This window comes from Orcinus orca, chromosome 14, assembly GCF_937001465.1.
Source record: "Orcinus orca chromosome 14, mOrcOrc1.1, whole genome shotgun sequence".
NCBI lineage: Eukaryota > Metazoa > Chordata > Mammalia > Artiodactyla > Delphinidae > Orcinus > Orcinus orca.
In genome coordinates this window covers 3493432-3512216 of record NC_064572.1, presented here as the reverse complement: position 1 = coordinate 3512216, position 18785 = coordinate 3493432, and the positions used below count along the sequence as shown (strand labels likewise).

The 18785-nt window shown below is 46.9% G+C and overlaps 1 long non-coding RNA gene across 1 annotated transcript; it reads left to right on the top strand.

The window, feature by feature from the left end:
* Window positions 1–9368: 9368 nt before the first annotated feature.
* LOC117199211 (uncharacterized) lies at window positions 9369–12239 on the top strand. The gene is made up of 3 exons (XR_004480413.2): window positions 9369–9638; window positions 11277–11355; window positions 12176–12239. It is a non-coding gene; the product is annotated as an uncharacterized LOC117199211 (long non-coding RNA).
* The last annotated feature ends 6546 nt before the right edge of the window (window positions 12240–18785 follow it).

Sequence of the window (18785 nt, the reverse complement as noted above, 5' to 3'; positions counted from 1 at the left end):
AGTGAGACCAAGGTTTATTGCAGAGCCATGCAAAGGAGAATGGGAGGCTCATGCTCAAAACATCCCAAACTCCCTGAAGGGTTTCAGTTAAGCATGTGTAAGGGCAAGCTTAAGGAGGGGTGAGGTTGGTTGTTGGCGCAGGAATCCTTTGTCCACGAAGGTCAGGTCACGATGTTCCTGTAAACCTCCAACAAAAGAAATGTTATTCTCTGTTCTGCAACTTTTTATCTTTATATGAATGGGAAAGTGTTACACTCTTAAAGGTCAGAGCATTGAGAATGGGCTATCCTGTATAGTTCAGGCTATAGGCAACATTTTTAACTTGAAGCAAAAACAATAGGTTATATAGGTTAAAGTAAGAAAACAAACAAACAAACAAAAAACAAACAGATCTAATATGAAGTCAGATTGTTCTTCCCAGTTACAGTATCAGATTCAAGGACACCAACAGCCATTCTCAAAACAGTATCTGCTGGCAGCTGCCACCTGCAACTTTAACGTCTCCAGGTCTCCCCTTGTAACTATGCAACAATTTCAAACACCAACCAATCCTTTCTTAATAGGCACCCTTACCTCTTGCCAGCTCCAATTATAATTGTTTTCTTAAATTTTTATTTTATATTGGCTTATAGTTGATTAAAAATGTTGTATTAGTTTCAGATGGACAGCAAAGTGATTCTGTTATACATATACATGTATCTATTTTATTCAAATCTCTTTCCCCATTTAGCTTATTACAGAATATTGGGCAGAGTTCCCTGTGCTATACAGTAGGTCCTGGTTGGTGATCTTTTTAAATATAGCAGTGTGTATGTGTCTATCCCAACTTCCCAATCTGTACCCCTCAACCCTTCCCCTCTGGTAACCATAAGTTTATTTTCTAAGTTTGTGAGTCTGTTTCTGTTTTGTAAATAAGTTTATTTGTATCCTTTTTGGCTGTACCAATTTACATTCCCACCAACAGTGTAGGAGGATTCCCTTTTCTTCACACAGTCTCCAGTATTTATTGTTTGAACATATTTTGATGCTGGCCATTCTGACTGGTGTGAGGTGACGTCTGATTGCAGTTTTGATTTACATTTTGCTAATAATTAGCCATGTTGAGCATCTTTTCATGTGTCTCTTTGCCGTCTGTATGTCTTCTTTAGAGAAATGTCTATTTAGGTGTTCTGCCCATCTTTTCATTGGGTGGTTTGTTTTTTTGATATTGAGCCGTGTGAGCTGTTTATAAATTTTGGAGGCTAAAGCCTAGTCAGTTGCATCATTTGCAAATATTTTCTCCCATTCTGTGGGTTATCTTTTCATTTTGTTTATGGTTTTCTTTGCTGTGCAAAAGCTTTTCTGTTTAATTAGTTCCATTTTGTTTACTTTTGTTTTTATTTCCATTACACTAGGAGATGGATAGTAAAAGATATTGCTTTGATTTATGTCAAAGAGTGTTCTGTCTATATTTAGTGTATAGTGTATATAGTGTCCTCTAAGAGTTTTATAGTATCCAATCTTACATTTAGGTCTTTAATCCATTTTTAGTTTATTTTTGTGTATGGTGTTAAAGAACATTTAAATTTCATATTTTTTTACATGTAGCTATTCAGTTCTCCCAGCACCAGTTTATTGAAGAGACTGTCTTTTCTTCATTGTATAGTCTTGCCTCCTTTGTCATAGATTAATTGACCATAGGTGGGTGGGTTTATTTCTGGGCTTTCTATCCTGTTCCATTGATCGATATTTCTGTTTTTGTGCCAGTACCATACTGTTTTCATCACTGTAGCTTTGTAGTATAGAGTGAAGTCAAGGAGCCTGATTCCTTGAGCTCTGTTTTTCTTTCTCAAGATTGCTTTTGCTATTCAGGGTCTTTTCTATTTCCATACAAATTTTAAGATTTTTGTTCTACTTCCGTGAAAAATGCCACCGATAACTTGATAGGGATTGTATTGAGGCTGTAGATTGCCTTGGGTAGTATAGTCATTTTAACAATGTTGATTCTTCAAATCCAAGAACATGGTATATCTTTCCATCTGTTTGTGTCACCTTCGATTTCTTTCATCACTGTCTTATAGTTTTTGGAGTACAGGACTTTTGTCTCCTTAGGTAGGTTTATTTCTAGAAAATCCTAAAGACGCTACAAGAAAACCACTAGAGCTCATCAATGAATTCTGTAAATTTGCAGGATACAAAATTGAAACATGGAGATCTGCATTTCTATACACTATACACTAACAATGAAAGGTCAGAAAGCGAAATGAACGAAATAAATCCATTTACCATTACATCAAAATACGTATACATATAATTCTTGACAATCAACTTATGTCATTTTGAGGTTTTTGCCTTTATAAGTCTCCCCAATCTTGTAGTCTGGCTGAACACATTTCAGGTCCTTCTAGAATGTATCTCTCCTGAGCTATAGACCTCATTTTTGTTCAAGTAAAATTCTTTTCTATTCCTAATATAGATTGATTTAGAGAATATTTATATTGACAACACAATTAACGAGTTTCTTTTTAACATTTCAGAATATAATGAAGAGCTAAAATATGAGTTACAGATAGTAAAGCCCACTTTCATTTAGTGCACTGAGGCTGCTACAAGGGAAGGGGACAGGGACATTCTCTGGGCCCAGCAAGGAGGGCCTCGACAGCTCTCTGCTCCTCCCAGGCGCTCCGAAGCCCACTGCGCCGCCCCTGGTGGGGGTGGGGACGGCAGCTCAAGCATCATGGAGACCCTGGGGATATGACTATGAGTTGGGAGGTCCCCGGACCTGCACCCTTCAGAGACCATCTCCGTCGATGACACTCCAAGCTCTGGAACTGTCAACCTGAGGTCCTCTTCTTATGGAGCAAGGGCTCATGTGACTGAGGTGCAGAAAGCCCAACTGACAGCAGGTGTTTTAATCAAAGTAAGGGTTTATTTACAGATCTCCAAGCAAGGGAGTGGGAGACAAGCCACAGTTACACTCCAATTTGGCTTTTGAGTTAGCGGCCTTTTTAAAGGGAAGAAAAAAGAGGCTGCCATTAATCATCATCATTTGACATGTCTGTGACTCTTTCTTTTCCTTTTTTAACAAACTGAAGTATAGTTGACTTATTGATACAATATTGTGTTACTTTCTGGTGTATACCAAAGTGATTCAGTTATATATATATATATATATATATATATATATATATATATAATTTTCCAATATAGGTTATTACAAGATATTGAATATAGTTTCCTGTGCTATGCAGTAAATCCTGGTTAGTTACCTTTTTTATGAACAGAATTGTGTAACTGTTAATCCCATACTATATGTGACATTTCTTCATCATAACTTCAGAAGTCAGGCTGTCTCTGGTTTATGATTCTCAGGCCAGGTGTTCCCCGGCTCAGGGGTCTTTGAGCTCATCTTGCCCTGGAGAAACAACCTGAATTTGGAGTGAACGATGACATCTACAACAGCAACTTGTACACTGATGATGTTCACAACAGAAGTGTAGTCACCTGACTCTGCTTGATGAGTGTTCAGTTAGCACAGGATTGAGGTCAGAGGTGACAAAGAAAAGGAAGAAAGTTTTGGATAGAGAGATCATCTGTAAACTCAGTGAGGGAACTCTGTTTTAGGGGGACTTGGATTCACCCTGCAGGACGTGGGAGGACAGCACCTCACTCCTGGTGCCCAGTCCCATCAGCCCCTGGACGGACCCCTGCACCTGAAGAGGCCCCTCTGGGGAAAGGAGGAGCTGCTGGGACAGCGGCCCCTGAGCCCCTCTCTCTTTTGGCCCATCTCAGGGCTCCGAGTTCCCGGAGGAGCGGAGGCGGAGGCCCAGGTGGGAGCGAGTGGCCGGCGGGGGAAAGAGGAGCCCAGCTCTGCAGCGGCCCGAGTGCACGAAGCCGGGGTGGTTCTGGTCCCGTTGGGGAAGAGCCTGGGTTCGGAAGGCCTTCTGCGAGGAGCGCGGTGCCGCCCGCTAGCTCCCCACCTCTGCCGCCTTCCCTGTGGGCGGAGGCCTCTGGGCGGCTCGGGACAGGTTGGCGAGGCCTCCTTTCCCGCCGCTCCTCCAGCTCCAGGCCGGGGCCCTGCAGCGGAGCTTTTTGTAGCTGAAGCGCTTGCCCCGCCCGGAAGCCCGGGGAGCGGAGCAGAAAGGCCATGGCCGGGAGCCCTGGTCTCCGCCCGCACCGAGGGGCTCCTCCCAGACCCGCCGGCCAAGCTGCAGGAAGAGCTGGTGGATCCACAGCCGCGTCCTCACCAGAGAGGAGGTTCTCATCTTGTCGCAGGAAAAATTCAGAGACAACAGGGAGAAGGAGAAGGCACAGCGAGGACTTCTGGGGCACAGACGGCCGACGGAGTTGAGCAGCGGCGCCGAGCCCCTTGGACAGGCTGCTTACACAGGACGTGAAAATGAAGGGGCGGAGTATTCATTGAGGAGGGTGGGGCTTGTGGGTCGCACTTCCTGATTTTCACCCAGCTCCACCTTTCTGAGGGGAGGTGGGAATTTCCTCCTTATTTAGCCTTAGTGGGAAGTGTCCCCGCCCCAGTGCATGATGGGAACTTCTCATCTGCAACGCTAATTTTATTGTAATGGAGGCATAATGAGCAAAAGGTTACATTTAGAGGCCTGAGATTCCCGGTTTCCCACCTTCCCTTGCCTCCAGGAGACTTGTCATCCCAAAATGTATCATTTTCTGTCCGCCCAGAAGTTCCTGCTATTCTTTGTCTGCCTACAGACCCCCGTTGTTTACAAGATGTATGGTTTCCTGCCATCTGGCCCCACCCCCTTTCTCTGCTCCTGGCTAGCTCTTTTCCTGCTGGAGCAGCCAGAGGTGCCGCCCTGGGCTCTGGGCTCGTTGGGGGGCAGGTGTGCTTACACTTCTCACTCTGCTGGCTTCCAGGCTGGGGCCAGAGAACTGGAGCGGGACGCGCTGGGCCCCTGTGCTGTCTGTCCTGAGCCCAGGGCTGGCACTGGACAACAAGGCAGGAGCCAACTACACGTGCCCAGGCAGGCCCCTTCTTTAATCCTTCATCTCTGGTGTGAAAGAGCCCAGATTTCCCATCCTGGGCAAAAATTATTCTTTAAAAATATTTTGCAGAATGCCTTCTGTTCTCTGCCAATATAAGATTTCGGTTGAGTTAATATTACCAGAGTCATCTGTAGGGATTGTCTGTGAGTAGCAAGGGCGGCTCATAGCCCCAAACCCTTTAGGAGCAGAACATAGCTGTTCGACTCCCCTGGGTCATTAGCCGTCAGAGAAGCTGGAGCCTTACTTGCAGGACTCCAAGTGAAACTGCAGAACGTGTTTCAGGTCTTAGTAGAGCATAGGTTATGCACATCTCTTGTGCAATCTGTTTGTTTTAGAATGCTCGTCTCTAAGAAGCGTCCCTTCCACTGTGGCTCTATAGATCAGGCCATAAAATCCTACAACCCATGGGCCAAATTCTGCCCCCAACCTGTGCTGTACAACCTGCAAGCTAAAAATGATTTTTGTATTTTTAAATGTTGAAAAAATCTTTAAGTATTTTGCAACATATGAGAATTATATGACATTCGCATTTTAGTGTCTATAAATAATGTTTCATTGGAGCACAGCTCCTTTGTTTACCTTTTATCTGTGGCTGCTTTCCTGCTACAATGGCAGACTTGATGGATAAAGCAGAGGTCATATGGCAAAGTTTAAGATATTCACTCTTTGGCCCTTTAGAAAAGTCTGCCAGCTCCTTCTCTAGAAAAGTAGTATTTTCTTACCACTATATGCTGAGGGTTACACTTAATAAGCATGTAAACTTTTGGTGAATTTTGCCCCTTGAAATAAACCTTGGGTAGCTGTAAAACTGATGACATTACTCTCAGATATCTCATAATAAACCTAGCCACCAAATGTGCAGTTATTATTATGCTGAGAAGGAATTCATGTGGTGACTTCCTTCATCCAAGAAATCACCACAAATTAGCATAACTGGAATACAGCTCCCATCTGAATTAGAATCAACTGCAGAAACTGCCACATATTTCCAATCCTACAAATGGGGCAGAGTAAACCATAAAACTAGTTTGACCTTTGGATTAGAGACATCTCTTTTAACTGTAGCAGTGTTTGCCAAAGTTTATTGAACATGAAAATCAAAAAACAATAATAATTTATTGATAGAAAACTATCAGAATTTAATAAGTTCCATTTACACTCAGAGGAAAGAAAGCTACAAAAATGGTCACATGGATGACACAATTACTATATAATTTACATATGAAAATTTTATAAAAGCAAAAATAACTAATTAGAATCAAACTATTTTTTGACATTAAATAGAAAGCATTTTCATGCAACTTCCTGGTATACTCTTGCATCTGGTGCACCGTTTCTTTCTTAAAATGCATTCCTGCATAATGAGAACACATAGATAAAGACAGTTTGTATTTTTCTTTTGTATTTATAAGTACATTTTAATTGAAATTTATCAATAGTGTATGTAGCCTATAACACATTCTGGGAAATGCTGATTTATCTGGTAATAACGAGTTATTGTGAATTGTTTTGAATTATCTAAAATTAAATTAGAATAAAATTAGGATCCCAATAAAATAATCAAAATAGATATTATTTTGTCTAATATCATTTAAAATGGAAACACATTAAATCTCAAATAAAATATTTGTGAAATGGAATTTTGAGAGGCTTGTAGAGAAAATTTTCTATTCTTATAAAAGATACTGATTTTCAAAAACATAATTTAGAATTCAAACAATTAAATTTAAAAGTAATTATTTTACAATGTATTTAAGAGCAAAACTTGCTCTTAGGAAAGGAAATCTAGCTTTCCTCTCCTTGCGTCTTGCAGAATAGCTTTCCAAGGTTTCAGAATTCTGTAAAATATTTGTAATAACCCAATCATTCTGAAAATATATAATCTTTCAGAGTCCTATAATTGACAATGTTTTAAACATGAATTTTATTTTATCAAGTGCAAATTATCATTGTAGACTAGTTGCAAATATCTTATAATTGTACAATATATGAACACTTGTCAGAAACCTCTGGAGGGTAGACATACACATGGATCTCTGGGGGGCTGGGCGTTGTCTCTCTGTGAATGATTGTACACGCCCCTGGTGTTTGAACACATTCTGAAAGTGGGACTCGTACCATGTCTGCAATCATCTTCCACCTTCATACATAGTCATGGAGATATTGACCGGTTTTTGGTGGATAAACAAAAGAAAACAAAGCAAACCCTTAGCTACAAAGTCTAAAGTAAGTGATGAACTTATGCCTGCCTCTTAATTCTTGGAATGTTCCTGTCCAGGTACACACAGTTCTTCAGGAATAGCACTCTTTTTAAGATTAAATTAATTCTCTTTTCAGTTATGAGGTAAATATTAAATAAAATTTAACAGCAATAGAATTAATCGAAGAATCAGAGTTTAATCACAAATCATGTGTTTATTCTAGTGACCATTGATTCTTGACATGTGCATACGTATTTGAACACTCATATAACAGTTAACCTCATTTGTGTTCTACTATTTAGTTACCATTCAAAGTTAGTTCCTGATTAACCCTAGTGTTCTAAGTATATTTACAACTTCATAAAGACAGAAAGTCACTAAACACAGATAATAAAGACAGAATTGATCACTAATCGCTGATCGATAATGACTGTATTGAAGGAAAACTGGCCCATTCTTATTGAGCACAAGGTTTCATTGTTTTGAAAACACACGCTCTTACATTTAGGTCTTCAATCCATTTTTAGTTTATTTTTGTGTATGGTGTTAAAGAACGTACCATGTCTGCAATCATCTTACATATGTTCAAGCACTGATCCACTGAACTGGGGATGCTTTATTTCTTGTTGCTCGTTATCAAAGTTTGCATTCAACATTTCTCAAGATACTTCACCGTCTACACATTTCTGCTGTCTATTTGTAATACACTTTCACACAGTTGATATTGTAGAGAATATTTTTTCCTGGATCTCAGCACTCATGTTTTTGTGTAGTCATTAGCAGTTGTTTCTGTTCTGAAATGTGCAGTGAGCATCTCTGGATTGGCCTGAGGTGACCAGCTGAGAGACTATAGCAGCTCACTTAACTCCTCCGTCACTGAGAGGCCTGGACGAATGGGACCTTAAGGTCCCTTGTGTTCATTCTTCAGCACATTTCCTGATAATTGTACACACTGGGGACACATTATGAACGAGACACAAGGGACCCTGCTCTCATGTTGCTGGGCGGAGTACACAGACTCCTGTAAGTGAAAGTCTAAGAAAAATAACTGCACAGCTCTATCAAGACAACAAAGGTGGCAATGACTGAAGGCCAGAGCGTCCGGGCCGCTGCTGCCGGGACAGCAGGCCAGTCTCACCACAGCGGGGCACTCTCTGCTGCTGACTCAGCCTCCTTCATTACAGATGGTATTTAAGATGTGAGGGGAAAAGAAAACTTTAATGTGCAACGGGCTGGGGAGTGTCCAGTGTTAGACGAGGGGGGCCCTGAGGCTTTTCTGAGGAACTAACATCTGAGCCTCCATCCAGGTGAGCAAAAACCACCAGCCCTTTGAAGGTCTAGGACAAGGGCATCCTAGGCAGCGTGAAGAGCAAGGTCAGAAAGTTGGAGATGGGTCCAAACCGGATGGTGAGAAAACACTGTGGCTCCATTGTCCTGAGTAAGGGGCATACATGATGGGGTGGGGGTGAAATGGGAAGGATGTGCTGAGTCAGGGCCTGGCTCAGGCTGGGAGTCTGTGCTCTGAGATTTGCTGCTGATGTGAATGCTCCTCTACGTTCCTAGTGCACTTTAGATGTCCTGGGCCCACACAGGTGGAAGACCGAGGGTCCATAAATCATATTGGGCTGGATGCAGTAGGCGAGGCACCAGCAAGATCACAGGGTCTGAAATCAGTGGGGGCTTTCGTGACATCAGTGAGCCAATTTCTAGCACAGGAGACTGAAGGCTAACACAGGAGACTGAAGGTGACTGAAGGTTCAGCAGTCTTGCTCAGCATGAGCGAAAATGAATTCATTTATAAATTTGCAGAGCCATTGTCTCAAAGAAAAACTTCATCTTTCTGAAGGTCACATAGAAAGGGTACAAGGGAACCAGACCTTAGAATTCCTACTTCTGTGTAAGACAGTCACAAGGAAATTGCTTGGAGACTTTAAGGAACGTGTAGCTTTAAAACAAAGAAAGAAAAGACGGAAAAGTAAGAAGAGTTCAGGGGTGAAGGGGCTCATTCTAAGCTAGCAGGCTGTGTCTGGTGGTAGGCAGCCGCGCAGAGCTGCACACTCCTTGCCCTGTTGCCAGGATCATTCATATTGTGCTTTATCTGCACCACTTACAAACACAATTCACCTGAAGTAACTCTTACTGACTCAGCTATCTCCCATTTGACGTTCTCAGCTCACGGGCATGTGGCGTCTGCAAGAACCGCCTCCTCCAGAGAAGGCCCAGGGTCTCCACCTGACACATGTGTCCCCTGTCCCATCATTTCACCAGTGTCATGTGGCCTCCTTGCTTGCCTCTGCACATCATGTTCCTGACGGGATCCCTTTTAAGGCGGGGGAATCATTCTTTTCAGCCATCACCTCAGCATCAATGTTCTCTCATCTGCTATTTTACTCCTATATTCTTTGAAAGAGCATTTCAACAAATTCTCGATTTGAACAGGTATGTTTTGTATTTATTGATTTTTATGCATCCTTCAGTGTATCCTAAGCTCTGTCTTCTGCCCTTGGCCTGTCGTGAAACACCTGTCTGAGTTTATCAATGACATCTAATCTCCCTTCCTGTTACCTCTTTTCCATTCTTCTCCACCCTTCTGTGACACATGTCACTACAGTCACATGTTCATTGCCATGACATTCTGTCCTTCCTTTGGGATGCTTATTATGCCTTCCTGCTTCTTTGATGCATCGTGGTCCGGTGTGTGCTCTTCCCGTCACTCCCAGCAGCCTCCTCCCTCGGTCTTCCCTTTGGAGCCCCTGCCTCCCAGTTCAGCCGTCATTACTGGGCACCAGCTCCCAAGGACTTACCTGCAACCTGACTTCCCCTGACCCCGAATCTGGGCTCTGTAGCATGTTCCCCTGAATAATTACCATGCATGAAACCTCATTCCTCTCCCTCTTCTTCCCCTCAGTTATAACCCCTGTGGATGCCCCATCTCTCCTGGGCTCCCAGGCTCCATGGTTCAGAATCATCCATGATCCATTTCTCTATACACCGGAGGTTATCTGGCATGTGGAGTCCAGCTCTAATGGAGTGAGATGAGCAATGATGGGCAGAGGGCAAGGTAGAGACAGGAGGTATGTGCCAGGTCAGGCTGTGATTGGGTGAGAATAAAGGACAGTGCTCAGAAGAAGAGCAGATTATGGAGGTTTTCTGAAGGTAGACAAGATTGGGGAATATTTTTAAACACAGGTGGAGATGAGGTCTGATAGAGAGGTTACAGTTTAAAGAAAGCAGAAGTCTCATTGCTAGTTTCCACAGAAGGACTCAGCTACTCACCATCTTTACATAGTAACATCTTATCAACTGTTTTTTCAGTTAGAGAAAGTCCAGGTTTCACATCCCTTTGAAACTTATTCTATAAATTTTCTAGCAGTGAAAAATAATAGGCCAAGGTTATGCATGGCGGCGGTGTTTGGAACACCAAAAGATCAGTAAATATTGGCGTTTATTCCCATGTGGATTGGTGAAGCGAGCTGGTGCTGTTCTTTGTGTTTTGTCTAAATCTCCTTCTGAGCCATCGCACAAAGCCCAGCAGAATGTATGAAGCAGAGGTGCAGTGTGACACGTCTTCTCCTGTTACCGAACACAAGTTCCTGTGCTCGATGCCCAGTGAGGCCAAGCAAGTGGAATGTCAGAGTTTGGAGCAGAGAAAGGTGTATTGCATGGCCACGCAAGGAGATGGGTGGCTTGTATCCAACAAAAGCCCAAACTCCCCAAATGCTTTCAGCAAAGCATTTTGAAAGGCCAGGTGAGGGGGTCGAGGTCGGTTGCTGCAAATTTCTTGATGCAGGAAAATCCTTTGTCCACGAAGGTGTCACGGTGTTCCTGCAAACCTCCAACAAAGAAATGTTGTCTGTTCTGCAACTTTTATCTCTAGATGGATGAAAAGTGTTATCCCCTTAAGGGTTAGAGCATTGAGAATGAGCTATGCTGCCTATTTCAGGCTAGAGGCAACATTCTTAACTCAAAGCGAAGGCAATAGAACACAGAGGTTAAAGTAACAAAACATCCACTGTGGAATGAAATTCGTTCTTCCCTATGATGACACTCCTTACAACGTGTCTGATCGCCGTGCAGCTGGGACAGTGTGTGACCGAACGTCCAACTTCCTTCCCACCAGTGTGGCTGTGATGGGACCAGAGGCCTGAATGGGGAGGTAAGTAGGGACGCCTTAGTCTTCTGTTACCTCCCAGCCAAGGAGCTCTTAATCTGCGGGGATTAGGGAGCCCAGGGAGCCTGTAGCCTCCCTGAAAACACGTATAAAATGTGTTTGTGCACAGGCTTTTGTTCATATAAGATTAAGTGCTCTGGGTGCAGCCTCTCCAGAATATTTTATCAACATTTCTAGTCTTTAGTTATTCTTGTGAATTGTACCAGGACGCACAGCTACAGTAATTTCAACACATATTAATTGTTAACTGTACGGAATAAAAGTAAGCTTTCGAGGATTGGGGGAGACCGGTCGTTGAAAAGGTGTAAAAATATTCTGTGAAGTACATCGAATTGAGAGCATTCGAGCCTGCACTATGAGTGTTACCAAATATTTTAATAAATAGTAGTTTGTTTCCCACTTGTTAGCTGCTAGTTTAAGTCTTTTGTTGTTTCTCTTTTAGTTTCTTTTTCTACATAAGAAAACCGAACTTATCAAGTCTGTCTGTCTGAACAGGATCACAGGAGAAAAATTTCAGGGCTGGTCTCAAGTATATTTTTAGATGGCAGGGCCTGTTTCTGTGGTAAATTGTAAATATTTCATAGACATGATTTTAGATGGCTTTGTGCTCTTCAAAAACTATCCCTCCAAGCTAATGTGCTTGTACTTAATGCACTAATGCATATAAATATTTATGCTTCCGTGGGAAGTGTGGCCAGCTGCTTAAAAACCAAACAAATAAAACAGTAGGGAATTGAAGGATTTGTTTGTTTGAGTTTTGTTTTTTTTAATGGACTAAACTTGCCACTTGCTGTTCAATTTGTAGAAATGCCCAGTGTATATAGTCTGAACCTTGTCTACTGAGAGCGAGAGTATCTAGGATATCAAGGTAAGTTAGACTCACATGTCTTTCTAATTATACTATATTTACACTGGGTTATGTAGTTATCTTTATACTCTGTCCCCAGAATGCCAAATCTCTGGTTGCAAAAAATAAGAAATTTGCAAATTATTTAAAATTGTGGGTGATGTAGAAAACAATATAAGGTCATCCCTTGCTTTCTGTAGATCCAGATTATCCAGGAATAAAATGCCTTTAGGGACCCAGAGCAGAAATGCTCCTTGGCTCTCTCACTCTTGGTCAGGACCGAAGCCCAGGGCGCCCTGAGCTGCGGCTGCCAGCACGGATGCCCGGCTGCTGATCACCGTGGGGGCTTTGCCTGCTGCCCACTTGGCCTTCTTTATTTTATATGACATTGGACACATGGCAGAAAAAGAGAAATCTCTAAATTGGCAGAAGCTACCAGGTATGCTAAAACGGTGCCTTTTAATATTGGTTTGGGTTGTTTGTTTTTCATGTAGGCATCCCTGACAGAACAGGCCCAAAAGAGTTTTGAGACTAAAATGTACCTTTTCTTCCACTGACAGACCGTAGTAGCCAAACTAATAAACTCATCCGTCTTTTCTATGAGTCTGACATAAATTCTGACTTGCCTTGGGCAACTAACTGATTTCCGGCTGACTTCAGCCCAGCGAGTGCTCAAGAAATGTTCTAGTGACTAGAGTAGAAAACAGTGTGCAGCCAGGGTTTCATTAATTGTGCTTCGTGTGTGTTCTGTTTTTAATCCTTACATAAAGATCCATTCTCATCCACAGAATAAACCTACCTGTTGCTTGACTCCGAAATGCATTGGCTAGGCTTTACGACAAGCTACTTTTATAACACCAAATGCACAGTTACTGTTGTTGTGTTTTAATACAAGCAGTGGACATTTTAGTTCAAATTTACCCTACTTTAGGGAAATAATTCCCTTGTGGTCCCGTGGTTAGGACTCGTGCTTTCACTGCCAAGGGCGCTGGGGGAGTAAGACCCCAGCGTATAGCCATGTTGCAGGGCCCAAAAAACCCCCCAAAATAACCAAACACATTTCCCTTTCATCCCTGTCAAGGTGTGTGATGTTTATTTGTATAATTTCCCCAACCTTTAAATATTTTTCTTAAATCTATGTTTACACACAAATAACGTAGATTCATTTTCAGTTCTGTTAAATAAATATTTCCTGTTTCTTTGCAACTTGCTGTTCTCATGTAACAGTAAGACTTTGAATTACCACCATTTCCTTTTTCTTTTCTTTCGGTTTTTCCATTGCTGTATAATAGCAGTGCCAAAAAGCTTTCCAGAATCAGGTAACGCTGTTATAAGCATATCCAGTTTCATATTTTATTTCTATCCCTCACTTATTATGCTGATCACTATGTAAATAATTGTGTCTAATTTTTTGTGTATAAATTTTATTTAAAGTTAATAAAGCCCAGTCACCAAGCATTTTTTGTGGTGCCTTTACACAGTCTAGTCTTGTTTCAAATTCCTTACAACTTCCAGGCAAAAACTTCACTGTAAAATTTAGGTTAAACTTTAGGCTGTATCTGGTGCACCTAATTCTGTTATTAAACTTGGTGGTGATGGGCGTTCCCTGGTGGCCTAGGGGTTAGGATTCCGGGCTTTCACTGTGGTGACTGGGTTCAACCCCTGGTTGGGATCCCAAAAGCCATGCAGCGCAGGCAACAATAAAATTCTTGTGGTGATAACCAGTTTTCAGATGAATTAAATAAAAATATCCAGCACATTAATGATAAAACACAGTATTACAAATGAGTTCATAACATGGGGAATTTGCAGACGTAGGACCAGTGGCTGCTGCTCTGTGTCTGAGAATAAGGAGCCTCCCCTTCCCCAAGAAAGAGGCATCTTCTACCTGACACCACGAAGGGGTGACAGGGGCTGTGTCTCAGCAGGGATGAGGGGAGAGAACCAAGTGAGCCAGTAAACGTGCCCCTGAAACTGACCCCTTGCCCGTTCAGTCCTGTTCCAGACGCTCACGGGCAGGGCCACCTCAGCTGAGATGGGCCCTGAACTGTCTCTTAAAGCTTCAGACCCTTGTTGCTTCATCTTCCCAAACAATCCCCAAACCGTAAGGGATTTGCTAACTTTAGGACAATGCCTGTAAATTAGTAAATGTTTTCCCAAAGATTGGAGAGATTTTTTATTTAGTTTGATTACAAGTCTTTTAGAACTAATTTTATGGCCAATATCCTCTTTTTCCTTTGCTGCCATCCCCAACACAGCTTTTAAATCTGTTCACAAATCATTCACAGGACACTGAGGTCGTCATTGAAAACGTTACGTTGTGCACATTTGGGGGCTTGTGCGTTTTCATTGTAGGTTTTACAATACATTGGCTTTGGTCACCGGGTTCCTGAGAGGTTGGGCCCAGGCCTGAAGGCAGCTCCCAGACCCCAGCCCTGGATGCATCATACTTTGAGATGCGCCCCATGTGGCTCAGCCTCCGTGGCCTGGGGAAAATTCTACTACACAGAACAGTATTTCTAGGAAGTCTTGCTGTTGCTGTTATTTTAAACAAAACGTTTCACTGAGGCCTGTTTTGGCCCCTCTGGGTTCACACATTACAGTGGCCAGTTCAAGTGCTCTGAGAGGGAAGAGGATCCTCACTCCAGAACGTGCTGGTAAATTCAAAAAGGTTGTAAAGCACTTAATCGGATATAGGTCACTGTGAAACAGTGCTTCGCTAGCCAGGTCACCGACATCCCAAGGAGAGACTTGCTAGGCAGAGAGAGAAGCTTCTTCTTCAGTTCCGAGCCACACCTGGTTCTTTGACTCTCGAGAGGACTAAGCTGATGTGAGTCCTCCGAGACCTGATAACGGCAACCTAGAAAATAAGTGATGACTTTTGACAAGGCATAAGCTTTTCTTTCTTGCTTCCATTTCCTTCCTTCCTTCCTTCCTTCCTTTTCTCTCTCTCTCTCTTTCTCTCTCTCTCTCTTTCGCTCTCTCTTTCTTTCTCTCTTTCTCTTTCTCTCTCTCTTTCTCTCTCTTTCTTTCTCTCTTTCGCTCTCTCTTTCTTTCTCTCTCTTTCTTTCTTTCTCTTTCTCTCTTTCTTTCTCTCTTTCTCTCTTTTTCTTTCTTTCTTTCTCTCTCTTTTTTCTCTGTCGCTCTCTCTCTCTCTCCCCCTCTCTCTCTCTGTCTCTCCCTCCCTCTCCCTCTCCCTCCCCCTCTCCCTCTCCCTCCCCCTCTCCCTCTCCCACTCCCACTCCCACTCTCTCTCTCTTTCTTTCTTTCTTTCTTTCTTTCTTTCTTCCTTCCTTCCTTCCTTCCTTGCTTCCTTCCTTCCTTCCTTCCTTCCTTTCCTTTCCTTTCCTTTCCTTTCCTTTCCTTTTCTTTCCTTTCCTTTCCTTTTCTTTTCTCTTCTCTTCTCTTCTCTTCTCTTCTCTTCTTTATTTTCCCTAACGAAAAGGTTCAGTTTGGGCCTCCAGTTCGCTTTCCTCGCTGGGTTGCTTGTTTTCTGGAAGCTGAGTGGTGAGAGGCCTTGGTCTGTTTTGGATAGGCTCCCCTTACGGGATGTGCTTGGGCTTGTCCTAGGCCTTTATACGTCCACGTATACCTGTGCCACAAGCACACGCGATGCACGTACGTATACTATACGTGCACGCTTTTTCCTTTGTTTTGAAGGCCAGAGTAGTTGTACGGCTTGACTTCTTCGCTGGTATGGTTTGTCGTGGTCTCGGTGGGGCTACAGTCCGTTGTCGATACTTACCGCACTCCACACGCACACGCACACGCACACGCACACGCACACGCACATGCACACGCACACGCTCGCACTCGGGGTGTTGCATTGAGTAGATGTGCCCGAACTCAGTTTCTTTAGTGGATGGCTATGGACTCCACCCTCGCCCCCCCTCCGCCCCCCCACCCGCCCGCCTTCCCCCGAGCCCCGCCTCCCCCATCCCCCACCCCCACGCCCACCCCCGCCCGTGGACTGTGGTCAGTCCGTTTTGAAATCCATGTTTTCTCCTGACCGCGGGTGCGTTTTCCCCACCCACGCACCCATGTGTTGTCTTTGGACTTTGTCGCCGTCCGGGCAGAGATAGTTGTTTGTTTCCGCTTGTATGTATGGGGTCGGAGGGTATCCTTCCTTTCCTTTCTAGGTTCTGGGCTTTGCGTGTCTGCTTCCGACAGACCTCCACCGTTCGAGAGAGGATGAATTCCTGCGTTGTTCTCTGAGTGCTTGCCTGGTTTCGGTTTGCCAGTCCCCGCCTTCCCTCCCTCCCTCCCTCCCTCCCTCCCTCCCTCCCTCCGTCCGTCTGGGCAGCCGGGGATCTTGCTCGTGACCCTCTGGGCACCCCGTGCCGGCCGCCCCGGGCCCCGCCGGCGTCTCCGTGGGATTTGCCCCCGCCGAGGAGTCGCGTGGGGAGCGCGTTTCCTTCGAGGCGGCCTCCCGGCGACGTCTTCCCAGCTTCCCCCGCCAACCCCCCCCCCCCCACCCCCGTCTGCTGCCGGGGTCGCGCCGTGTCGTGCCGACCCGGGAGCTAGCTCCGAGACGGACGCCTCGGGGCCGCGCCAGACGCCCGCCGGCTCGCCCCGGCGGGCTGAGCTCGGGCGTTTGGGCGGCCCGGCGCTGCCGCATCCTCGGTGGCTGGCCGGCGACAGGGAACCCGGCCCGGGGACGTTGGAGCCGTTGTCGGGAGCCACCTGGCGGCCGCTTTTATATTGTCCCTTGTCTCTGGAGCTTCGGCGACCTTCGTGAGGGCTGTGACTCGGCCGCCGGGCCCGAGGCAGAGTTCCGGGAGCCGGGCGACGCTGGCGGTGACTGTCCCGGTGGCGCCCAGGCGTGGGCGCCTCCTGCTGTCGCTTGAGATTGGGCGTGCAGGCCTATGAGGGTGTGACTGTCGCCGCGCTCTCGAGCCGGTCTGTGGGGCCGCCTGGCCTGGTCGACCAGCATCCGGCCGCGGGGACCGACCCGGCCACCCGACCCTCCTTCCTTCCTTCCTTCCTTCCTTCCTTCCTTCCTTCCTTCCTTCCTTCCCTCCCTCGCCACCCCCCCACCACCGCCCGGTCCCCACAGCGCCCCGCTCCGGAGGTGGGGACCGGCCCGTGCCCGTGCCCGTGCGTTTAGGCCGGTGGAGGGCGCGACGGGCTCGTTGGCGGGCGCGCGTGGGTCCCGGTGGTCGGATTCTTTCTGACCGATGCTTTTCCGAGTCGGACTCCGGAGGTGGGGACCGGGCTGGGCCGCGAGGGGTGACCCGGAGAGAGAGGCCCGGGCCCGGGTGCGGTCCCTCGTGGGCTCCGGTCGCCTGGGAGGTGCCTCCGTGCGAAAATGTTTCCAAGTCCCCCTGGGTCCGGGGACGCGGACGGGCCGGGACCTGCTCGCGCGGGTGGCCGGGGAGGGCGCACCCGGCCCTTTAGCGGGCCCACGTGGGTCCCGGTCGGCGGACGCGACTTTTTCTCACCCTCCCCCGCCCCCTCCTCCACCGCGAGTCCCGGCCGGGGTGGGGGTGGCGGTGGGGACCGGCCCGAGTCGTACTGGGTGGCCCGGATAGGGCGGCCTGGGCCCGGGCGCGGTCCCTCGTGGGCCCCGCTCGTCAGAGGCGGCAGAGTGGGATAGTTCCTTTTCTTTAACCAAGTCTTCGCCCGGGGACTCGGAGGGACCGCGGTACGGTACCTGCTCGCGCGGGCGATCCGGGGAGGGCGACCCCGGCCCGCTCGCTGCCTCTGCCACGTTTTCCCGCCCCTCCCGCCCCGCCCCGCTCCACTCTGCCGTCCCCCACCCCCCCCCCCCCCCCCCCCCCGCTCCTCGGGTCGACCAGATGGCCCCGAGAGAGCTCCGGGGCTGCTGTGGATGGGGAAGTGTTGGGGAGAGGTAGCCGGGCCGAGGTCCCGGGGAGCCCCCCCGAGGTTCGTGGATGGGCCCCGCTGCCGGGCGCCGTGATTTTTTTCGCCTGAAATGGGCCTTTTTTACCACCAGATAGGTGCTGACACGGTCTCCTCTGGCGTCTCTCGCTGGGGGTTCTGGGACTCTGGACGCGCGCAGGGCGCTGGGCTTTGGACCGCCGTCTGGCGCCCGAACCGGCCCTTGCCACTTGAGCCGCCCGCTTGGGCCTGCGCGCCGGCTCTCGTGTGTGCGCCCGGCTTGACCCGACCCGCGGTGCCGCCTCCGGTCTCTGGCTCACCCGAGGGCGGCGGGGCGAGGTGGTGCGTGGGTCTTCTACCCCGTGTGACTCCCCTTCCCCGCCGCAGGCACCCGGTGGTGGCTGAGACGACCCCACCCCGCAGGCTCCGTGCCACGTGTCAGGCGTTCTCCTCGCGGGGTCGTCGGCCACTCTTGCCCGAGAATGCAGAGAGAGAGAGAGAAGGGGGGGCTGGGTGCCGGCTGAGGCTGAAGCAGGCTCCTCCGGTGAGGGTCCTCGCCGTGCCCCTCCCCCCTCGGGGCCCTCGTGGCCCCTGGCTCTCTGGAGTGACTGATCGATGTGGTGATGACGCGCTCTCCTGGGCCGGGCCTTAAGTCGCGCCAGACGAGGGACGGACGTTCTTGGCGAACGGGACCGCTCTTCTCGTTCTGTCCGCGGGCCCCTCGCCT